Source organism: Pavona decussata, unplaced genomic scaffold (genome assembly GCF_977016875.1).
Source record: "Pavona decussata unplaced genomic scaffold, jaPavDecu1.1 SCAFFOLD_329, whole genome shotgun sequence".
Lineage (NCBI taxonomy): Eukaryota > Metazoa > Cnidaria > Anthozoa > Scleractinia > Agariciidae > Pavona > Pavona decussata.
In genome coordinates this window covers 429,309-440,596 of record NW_028145717.1, presented here as the reverse complement: position 1 = coordinate 440,596, position 11,288 = coordinate 429,309, and positions in this window count along the sequence as shown.

The window sequence follows — 11,288 nt, the reverse complement described above, 5'->3', positions numbered from 1 at the left end:
TTAATTAATTAATTTTAAAGATCAACTTGACGAGTTGCACTTATAATTATTTGATACAAAGCTGAGAAAAAGATCTTATAAACATCTAAATTTCTTTGCGTTCATTCAAATTAGCCTCACTAGCCTCGTTCAAGGGTAATATTCTTTTGATTTTAGAACTCGAGAACGAGGTTGGTAGGGCCAATTTGAATGCATGCGCAAACAACGAATTCTAAATGTCAGCCATTTTTGCATAGCGTCTATAAGTAGAATATTGTTTTCTCAAGATGCCTAAAAAAAACTATTACACGAGAGCGCATTGTATTTAAATTTAATATCAACTTTACGAGTTGCACTTATAATTATTTGATACAAAACTGAGAAATAGACCTTAAACAAAAATGACTGACATTTAAACATTCATTTGCCTGCATAAGCCTCAGTAGCATCGTCCAAGGCTAATATTCTTTTGACTTTTCATCTCAAGAACGAGGTTAGTAGGGCTAATTTGAATGCAAACAAAAGATTACTAAAATGTTAGCCACTTTTTACATAGGGTCTCTATAAGTAGAATAATTTTTGTTAACTATCGCTTACGAAATATTGTATACGGTTGTCGTCTTCTCAAACTGAATTATTTTAATTATTTTGGATTTCAAGAGACAAGTATGTCTTTTAATTAGAGTAAAACTAAGACCAGTTAGGATAGTTCAAAAGTCTTCAGCACCTCAGATTTACCAAATACCCAGCATAAAGTAATCAGAACAATTCAAACTGCGTTAGCTTGTAATACGACCCCAGAGAGCAGAACAGGAAGTTTCGTTGCATAAAATCTTGATTCAACAGTCTTGGAATTGGAATCCTGTTTCGTCAAGCTAAAATTAAAATTAAATAGTTGATACCATGATGCAATCCTACATGTTTATTTCCTTGGTAAAGCGATAGAGCGAAACATATAAACCTTCATAAATTATAAAATGTTTTCAACATACAGCGCCAAGACGTTTAAAACTATACCTTGAGAACAGGGTTCGAAAAATTAAAATTCTGTGAAAAAAATCATCATTTTATTCTCCCAGACTCAGATCCCGATCGTTAGTTAGTATGGTCATAGCATTCTACAGTTTGTCGGCATTCAATGTCAAGAAAAACGTACTTACGAACAATAGCGAATGGTTATGCATGTCTCTTATACTGTGACTGTATTCATTCAAAGGAAAGCTCTCGGGCAATTCCTTTAACATTGTGGTATGAAAACAATTCTGAAGATAACCACTCTAAATCAGTTTGCAAGACCTTTTGACTAGCTTCCTCCTGGTGTGCTGTTTATTCGCTATACAAACCAGGTCGTTGTAATACTGCGTATTATAATTATATAGACAGGAGTGTTTTGCTGGAAAATACACCACTCGTAAAATTCGTACGAAAGTACATCCGGGACCCAAATGGCGTATTTTCCACATCCTCCCTAGTGAGGATATCGATGACGTCATTTCTCTCTTTTTCACGGCTGTTTGCGCAAACAGTCGGTGAAAAATTGCGAGCGATAGATTTGTCAATATAACAAAAAGAAAGTTACACGGTGCCTTGAACATATGAATTTTATTTTCTCGTGTAAAAACAATATTTTACTTACTCGCTGCGCTGGTTGGCAAAATATTGTTTTTACCTCTCGAAAAAAAAAATCATATCTTCGCGCCACCGTGTAATATCTTCCATAGATATGTCTGCAACGCGGGTAAAATCCTAATGCGTCCCTGAGAGCTGCTGAACAGACATTTCCTTCGCTTTCATGACGAAGTTAACAGCAGTGAAAACTAGGACACCTAGCACGATGTTGCTAACTTACCTTAACTCACCTCGCCCTGTACAAAGTATATCATGAGACGTTGAATCCTCGTTACACGTTTTTCAGGCGTAGTCCTGTATCCATTTACAGCAAACTTTCCCGTTGGTCCTGTTTCAGAATAAGACACAAATAATTTTGTGTTGAGCTAAGGTAAGAGTTCGTCACTGTTCGTCAATAATAACAACGAGCCACCTGTCAACTGGAATGAAACGGGTAAAGAGGCGGCTGCATTTGATATGCAAATTCTGTTTGCTTGAATAAGACATTGGCATATGCGTAAAACTGTTATTGCTGTTTATAAAGCGTGACACGTGACACGTGACAAGTTATGGAAGCTACCTTAAGTCAAAATAGTAACATGTAACAGTACAACAGGAAACAGTAACATGATATGGAAGAAAAATTAAACACCAAGTAACAACAACAACAACAACAACAACAAATATCGAATCTTAAATTATGCAATGTGACATAACACATGGAGAATTACCAGCATAGTCGTAATATCACTCAAGGCAATGTTGTTATTAAACGTCGCTGGATATTTATTAATAAATGCGGCAAAAGCTTTGTATCCGTTTATGGCTTGACCGATGAAAAGGCTTGACGCCTCATTTTATATTGACTTGTGGCAAAGCTTTGAATACATTCATGACTTAAAAAATGAACAACCTTGAGGTCTCATTTTATAACTGGAGATAAACGTTTGACATACGCATTTGAGGCTTTGCCTATCCAGATCTACTGATATATGTCATTATATTGTGATGGGGGGGGGGGGGGGGGGGAGGGCGCTCAACACTCCTAACCTTGAAGCCAATTAGGGCGAGTGTAGAACAACTTGTAACGAACAGAAGTTAATGTCGCACAGTCGTACAAAAGGCAACCAATCAACCTCAAAATCATACTGAATAAACGCAAGTAAGCCAGAGAGATAAACAATGCAGTGAATGATAACACGTGGATACATTTCTAATGATAGCGTCAGTGTAGACCAAGAAGCCATGAGAGAAGATGCAAATATAATGCATCGTTTTTTGGATGTCTTAAGCTTTACTTTTAATTATGTGTGATTATTTAATTGTCTGCCATGACTGGGGAAGGCCAATAAATTAGCTATAAATTAGTTAGAGTCGATATTGAATCATTTGCGACTACAAACTAATATCATAATCAGGTAAATCAGGTAATCAATATAGCCACCAGAAGAAATTTGACAGGTTTTTTATTGTTTGTACTACCAAACACGATATAAATTCATTTGCGTTGAAATTAAGAATTATTTGAGAACATTTGTCTCCTAGGTTGGCAGATTATGCGAACGTTTTTTAGTTTCAATTCTGGGAAACGGTCATTGGAGACTTCTCGTGCATATGGTGGATATATGTTTACATTGACCTCATTATATTTTTTTTTTACCTGAATTCGAAATGTGCCAATAGGCCTCTGGTTGTAACATTGATATTCAGCTATGTCTTTGCCATGAAAGACATGTGATTGGGTACTTCTAAAACGCTTGCGGGCAATTAGAAACAAAGGACGGCTACAAAATATGCAATAGCCGATGATATAACCACATTAGGTAAACACAACATCTTGTAACCGTTCTAGCCTTTATAGCAAAAAGTCAAATAATAAACCATTATAAACTTTTCTACTGGTGCAGAACTGTACTATTTCTTTGTTTCCCAACGAAATTTAAAATTAAATGGTATTTCCAGCAATGTAACTATTTTATATCGAAAGTGGAGGTTCCGTTTATTAACCTTTATCGAGCGCAGAGCCTAATTATTCCTTTAGAAAAAACCTTTTAATAGTCAGAAAATATTTTAACCTTTCCACAAGCATATTGCCAAATCTAGAGGATGACTGGCTAACATACCAATAGCTCGAGACAGGTCTTAAAATGATCTCCTTTTGTGTAAAACAACTTTGCTGTTGTCTAACTTTATCGTTTAGTGAAGCGATAATGAGATTTCTTTGAATGTCTGGTTATTTTTTTAACGTATCTTGCAAAGGAACTAATGAACATTATAATAATTTCATCGGGCATTGCGGCGCATTTTGCGGGAACACAGCCAACCATTCAGAACTGGAAACCATTCAACTGTTCGCGCCGTTTTCTTGATTGTTTGGTTTGGTTTGACTGGAAGCGCTCCCATTGGCAAAGAAATTATTTTGAGCTACAAAATGGCTGAAAACCTAACAAAGAAGCAAATTCTCAGTCGTCTCAGCTGGGTGAAGAAAACTTACAGAAACGCTTGGGCGATAGTCGAAATAATGCCTGTAGTAGCTCCATGGCCGACGACCAGGTGAATGTAGATTTGTTTTCGTCGATCGAAGCCTGCTCTGTTTAGCAACTGCACAAATAATTTTATCAGTTGTGACTATTTCTTCGCTGTTTACAAAATTCTGCTATTTTCCTTCTGAAAACTTAAAAGCACAGTTTCTCTTGGAAAAATTTTGCGGTGTTCTGTTAAAGTTTTAAACTTATGCGAAAATGAAAGCTATTGTACAATAAAAAAAACGCCGACGCGACGCCGGCAGCGTTCAAGATATCGCTTACTGTACTGCCTTTGATTCCTTTTCTGAATGCCCTCCCAAATGATTATTATAAAAGTAATAGAGTTGATGTTCCTGGGCGTAAATATGTTTTTGGCCCGACTCAGAACTAAGTAGAACTAAGTTTAGCCCTCGCGGCAAAATGAGCCTGAGGCGGGCCAAAATAAAATGTGTTTAGGCCCGCGCCCATGAAATTTATTGTTATATTATATATTTAACAACTAGATTATGACCTTGAAATTTCTATCGCGTGATCGTTGTTCAAAATTTAACAACAAGACAGGTTCACGTTTTTATTGAATTGTGATATAAATAGGTCACACCACGCATGGATAATTGACAACTGCACCTCATTGCATTGGCTTCTGTGTGCGCCTTTGCTTTTTATTCAAGATTTTTAGGAGGAGGAGGAGCCGAGTTTTTTTATTGTACAATGACAATCAAAGATACACTGACGTAAAAATTTCCTTTGGAGGCCACATTTTTACCGGTAATCTAAAAAAACGTAAATGAGTAGAAATGTATGGCAAGTTGATGCAGTTTAGCGAAAAAAGTTGTTGTTTACAATTGAGAGCGTGCAATCATGGAAGCTGAACAACTGTTGAAGATGGATGTTTGACTGCTGATAAACTTGGGATGCAACGGTAGAAGAAGAAGTGGATGAATTTTTCTCGTTCAGAATCTGGACCTTAACAATAGAACGATTCCGAAGAGCTAGTGGCTGATGTGATGGCTCTTCTTCGGAGATGAATCGACTCAAAATATTCGACATTCTCCTTCTGGTGGAAGGACGCCCGTGTGTTGTACGATTCAATCGAGCTGTACGATTTGTGGCCTGTTACTGCCTTGATGTGTCTTGCCTCCACATTTCTATCTGATAAAACGGTTGCTGCTGTAGCTTCACACGGTGGTTGTTGAGATGTGGAGTAATTCTACCCGCCTTACTGATGGTTTTCATCATATTAGCAAGTGTGAATTTACCGACTGCTGAATTACAATACCACACGGTTTCATTCTCACGACAGGATTGAATTTTCCTGAAAGTTTCCTCGGTCTCTGGAACTGGCAGTCCAATTTGGGATTGAGATCCTTCAGGAAATTCTCAATTGTTTTCACTGGACAGCGACTTGAATTGATAACTTCAAACACCTTTCCATCGGCTTCGGCTGTTAAATCATTGAGTCCGCCTTGGTGGTTTTTGGTGGACATTAGAGCATCCCTACGGAACTCATAGTACCGCCTTACTTGGGGAGTAGTCGGCAGAACCAGCATCTCTTTGGTAAGTTTTCTTTAATTTTCTCGTCCTCTTTTTCCAAAGTAAAAGATCAAGTAAAACAAAGCCGTTCGCAGTAGTTGTGGGGTATCTTTAGTGTTGGCGTCGCCAAGCTGACCGCTTGTGAACAATTCTTGCATTAGTTCGCTGTTTTGGGGATTTTTATTCACCAGGTTTTTCGCAACAGTCCGGTTGCGTAGATAACTGGGAGAATCTTTCTTTTATTTAATCTTTCATCTGCAGTGCGTATACTTGCTACACATATACATAAGTTTAATAAGGTTACGTCAGATTAAAGTAAAACCCGGCTCGTGACTATCACAAATTAATAGAGTAGTGATCTGTATTAGTGATATTTATTGATCTAATTATTTATCTATATATTCATTTTTATTACTTTAGTCTTAATTACCATTTTCAATAAATTAATATAGTATTTCGTATTGTCACTGAAAAGCCCCACCCAGGGAGTGCCAATAATTTTATTATTATAAAGGCAGTGTAAACTTCTGGATGCCCAGAATCTAAGCAAACGATGGTTGGGCGGTAAAGCGTAGTTAACCTCGCGAAGACTAAACCGTAACAACTAATCACTAACTTCTAATCAAACCCCTAAATTCTCATGCCCAGTTAGAAAAATCATTTACACTGAAGCTCTGAAAATGAATCAAATTATAAAAACCATCAATTACTTTTGGACTAAAATGCTTTGAAGACGTCTAACAGAAAATCCAAACCTCCTATATTTTCTTAAAATGAGCCTAAGCAATTAGGCATCAAGATGGATTCCTGCAATAAAAATCTGAAAAAAATTATTATTATTATTATTATTATTATTATTATTATTATTATTATTATTATTATTATTATTATTATTATTATTATTATTATTATTATTATTAATAATAATAATAATTCCCCCGCCTCCATAACTTTGCACTTTTATGACACGGAGACTTGTATGATAGACAGCACGAGGCTTGCGGTCCGCAGCCCGAATTGAACCCGGTCTACATTGGGTTTTTATAGAGTAGATAAAGAGTAGTTAGATATTTGGGTGTATCAGCTCACTTTTCAAAAAATGATAAAAAATCCCATACAAATCCTTTTAAATCCAATATTTTTCCTAAACCCCATAAACCACACATTATCTCACCCCAATTACTGCATAAAATACTATTTCAGCCTTTGAATTCAACCCTAAACTCAAAAACCTAAAAAATAAAAACCTAAATTTTTATCCTCGGTTTTTCAAAAACCTAAATTTAGGTTTTTCAAAACCAGTTTAAACCGGTTATTCAATTTTATGTAACCTTATTTATATTCGAAAAATGAGTAACACCTTTGATCACAATGATAAAACATATTTTATTCATCCAACATTTCAAAACTATGCAGCATCTGCTGATGGTTATATTATCAATCGAAAAAGATTAGAACCCAGAAAAGGTTACTTATCTGAGAATGGTTATTATATATTTTCTGCGGGGCAATACAATACATGCCCAGCACATCGGTTCGTTTATGAAGCTGTAAATCAAACAATAATTCCACCTGGATTGCAAGTTAATCATATTGATTCCAATCGTCAGAATAATTCTATTGAAAATCTGTCCTTAGTCACACCCTCAGAAAATATGAAACACATGCATCAAGCAAGAAAAGACTTTTTTAACAGCTCATATTCAGATGATGAACTACAAACAGTCAATAGATTAATGGAATTTCCACCAATGGAAGACAATGATTGTGAGTTTTCAAGGACAGAAAATAAGATTATCAATAAGATGTTTTACAGAATGTGTAACGATTTGGATGACATTAATTTTCCACTTTACAATGATTAATCATCAATGAATTCAAGGGTTGTTTGACTATGATTGATGTATTTTTGGGGTCAATTTGGACACAAACTCAATTTGACGTCTACTTGAGGAGATAATTATAGATACTATTATAGATGAGTGGAACAAAAAAATCAGACAACGCATATGTGGATTTTCCTGCCAGTGAAAATTCATCAACGCAACTTCTGGCATCAAATACTGTTATTCATAATGGGAAAACATACTATTGTCATCCAATTTATACCAATTATGGATGTTCAACTGATGGATATATAATTAATCGCAAGAGATTGGATCCAAGAAAAGGAAGATTACATTTAGATGGGTATTTGAAAACAAGTATTTACTATCAAAAGGAAACAAAAAATTATTATTCTCATCGATTTATTTGGGAATCAATAAATCAACAAATAATTCTACATGGATATCAAATACACCATATCAATAATGATAAAAAGATAATTCAATTGATAATCTTGAGCTTGTAACACGAAAACAAAATATGATATACGATGGAAAAATTAGACTTGGTAAACAAAAATCAAAAAAGCAAAATGTTCCAATGAAATGTGAAAAATTTTATTATCATCATATATATACCAACTTTGGAGCCAATAAATATGGACAAATTTATAACAAAAAAACCAATAGATGTATAATTGGAAATTTACTACTTTCAGGATATTTGAAAACAACATTAAATCAAATTGGATTATCACCAAAATATTTCTTGGTTCATCGTTTTGTCTACGAATGTTATGATGGTAATATTCCTGATGGAATGCAAATCAACCATATAGATTCAAATAGGCAAAATAATTGCATCAACAACCTTGAATTAGTTACTCAATCAGAAAATATGCAACATGCTTATGTAGCCAAAAAATATAAAACAAAGATTGAAATTACAACTGAAAAACCAATTGAATCAGATGATGAGTTTACTGAAGATGAGAAACAAAAAATTGATAAAAAATTCAATTCAATGATGAATAAAATAAATAAGGGAGATTATCCGTATAAAAAACAACTTCAAGAACATTTACCAAACATTGAATTTTGGTAAATATTGTGTAAATATTCCCTGAGTATGCTCAAATGAGTGTATTCAGGGCATGTCCCACAATAAAATAACACGAAAATGGATCCGTCCAGGTGGTCCACAAACTGCTAATCCTGGAATGAATGTTGTTGACAGTCAACATTCATTAGCTAATCTGTCACAAAATTTGAACGCATCCAATAAAAATAATCTAACATATAATATTATGAACAACTCTAATTTATCAAAATTGACGAAAGATCAATTAATAACACTTTTACTCGCTAAACAAAAACCGGTTCCAAAGCCTCGAACTAAGAAAATGGTTCCAATTCCACAGCCTAGACAATCTGTCAAACAAATGGTAAAAGATTATGAGAATACAATCATCAAGCCGCCAATGCAATTTAGAGATGGACCTCAACCTTTGCCGAGAAACAACATAATTTCACCTCCGATTCAATTTGCTGATAAACCCAAAACTGCACCCAGAGTGAAAAAAGTATCATTTGATAATCAATTAATACTCAGACGTCCAATTCCAATGCCTCGAAAAAAGAAAGTGACTCCAATTCCAACACAAAGAACCCAAATCACAGAAGTTGCAAGAGCATTCAAGGGATATACAAAATCTTATGAAGTTGGAATTAAAAATGAAACAGATCCTTTGATTCAAATGAGTTCAACCAGATTAGCTATTGCTCATTTTATGAAACAATTATTAACTCAAATGAAAGGAATTAAATTTATTGAAACTTTGACAATTTATTTTGAACAACAAAAAGGAAACCAAACTGTCTCCAGAATTGGATATTTTAATAGTAAACCAAAAACAATAACTAATGCCAATGATTTTCAAGAATCTTTGGATGTTAATGTTGAACAAATTATGAATGATATTCACAAATGGATTAGTGAAGGTTCAGCTTGGATAATTAAATCAATCAATGGACATTACATCAATATTATCAAATATGAGCCTCTTACTGGAAGTTCTTATATTCAACTTCCAACTGAACTTCAACATAACAAACATGGATTGATAAATCTCAAGAATAAAGACAATGAATGCTTTCGATGGTGTCACGTTAGACATTTAAATCCACAAATAAAAGATCCACAAAGAATCAAAAAAACAGATAAAGCATTCATGCCACAATTGGATTACCAAGGAATTGAATTCCTTGTTTCAGTCAAACAATACAACAAAATTGAAACCCAAAACAGTATTAACATCAACGTATTCGGTTATGAAAACAAACAAACTTATCCAATTTATGTTTCAAAAGAAAAGTTTGAGAATGTATTGAATTTGCTGTTAATCTCAGAAAATGAAAATAAACATTACTGTCTTATCAAAGATTTTAATCGATTTATGCACCACAAAACCAAATCACATCAAAGAAAACATTTTTGTATGCATTGTTTGCAGTGTTTTTCATCAGAACGAGTTTTAAACAAGCATCAGGAAGTATGTATTGAAATCAATGGTGAACAATCAATCAAAATGCCTGAAGTTGGCTCCAAAATAAAATTTACAAATTATAATAAACAAATGAAAGCACCATTCGTGATATACGCAGATTTTGAAGCAATTACTGAACCAATTCATGGTTGTAATCAATCTAACCAACAATCTTTTACTGAAGCTTATCAAAAACACACTGATTGTGGTTATGGATACAAAGTTGTTTCCTGCTATGATGATAAATATTCCAAACCAATAAAATATTATCGTGGAGAAAAAGCTGTTTACAAATTCATGGAGGCAATGCTTGCTGAAGTCAAATACTGCAGACAAACTATTAAATACAAATTCAATAAACCATTAGTTATGTCTCCAGAAGATGAAGACAAATTCCAAAAAGCAACATCTTGTCATATTTGTGGTAAAAAATACAAGAAAACAGATAAACGTGTCAGAGATCATTGTCATATTAATGGCGAATTCCGTGGCTCAGCCCATAATCAATGTAACAGGGATTTTACAATAACTGACAAAATCCCTGTAATATTTCATAATTTGAAAGGATATGATAGTCATTTTATAATGCAAGAAATTGGTAAAATTATTGAAAATAATACATATATAGATAAAAAAGGAGAAACCAGACAACACAAAATTAATGTAATCCCAAATAATATGGAGAAATACATGGCCTTCATGTTGGGTTATAATTTAGTATTTATCGACAGTCTTCAGTTTATGAATCAATCATTGGCAAATCTTGTAAAGAATCTACCAGAAGATGCATACAAATATACCAATGAAGTCTTCAAAGGTGAAAAACTGCAATTAATGAAACAAAAAGGAGTTTATCCGTATGATTATGTGAGTAGTTTTGATAAATTCAATGATACTCAATTACCAACCAAAGATGAATTTTACAGTCAAATGAATAATACACATATTACTGATGAAGAATACAGTCATGCACAAAATGTTTGGAATACTTTTAATTTGAAAAATATGGGCGAATACCATGATTTATATCTCAAATCTGATGTTTTATTGCTGGCTGATGTATTTGAAAATTTCAGGAAAACATGTTTGGAATATTATAGATTGGATCCATGTCATTATTTTACATCTCCGGGATTATCTTGGGATGCAATGTTGAAAATGACTGAAGTCAATTTGGAACTCATTACGGATATTGATATGTATCAATTTGTTGAAAAGGGCCTTCGTGGAGGAATCAGTTACATAGCCAATAGATACGGTAAAGCCAACAA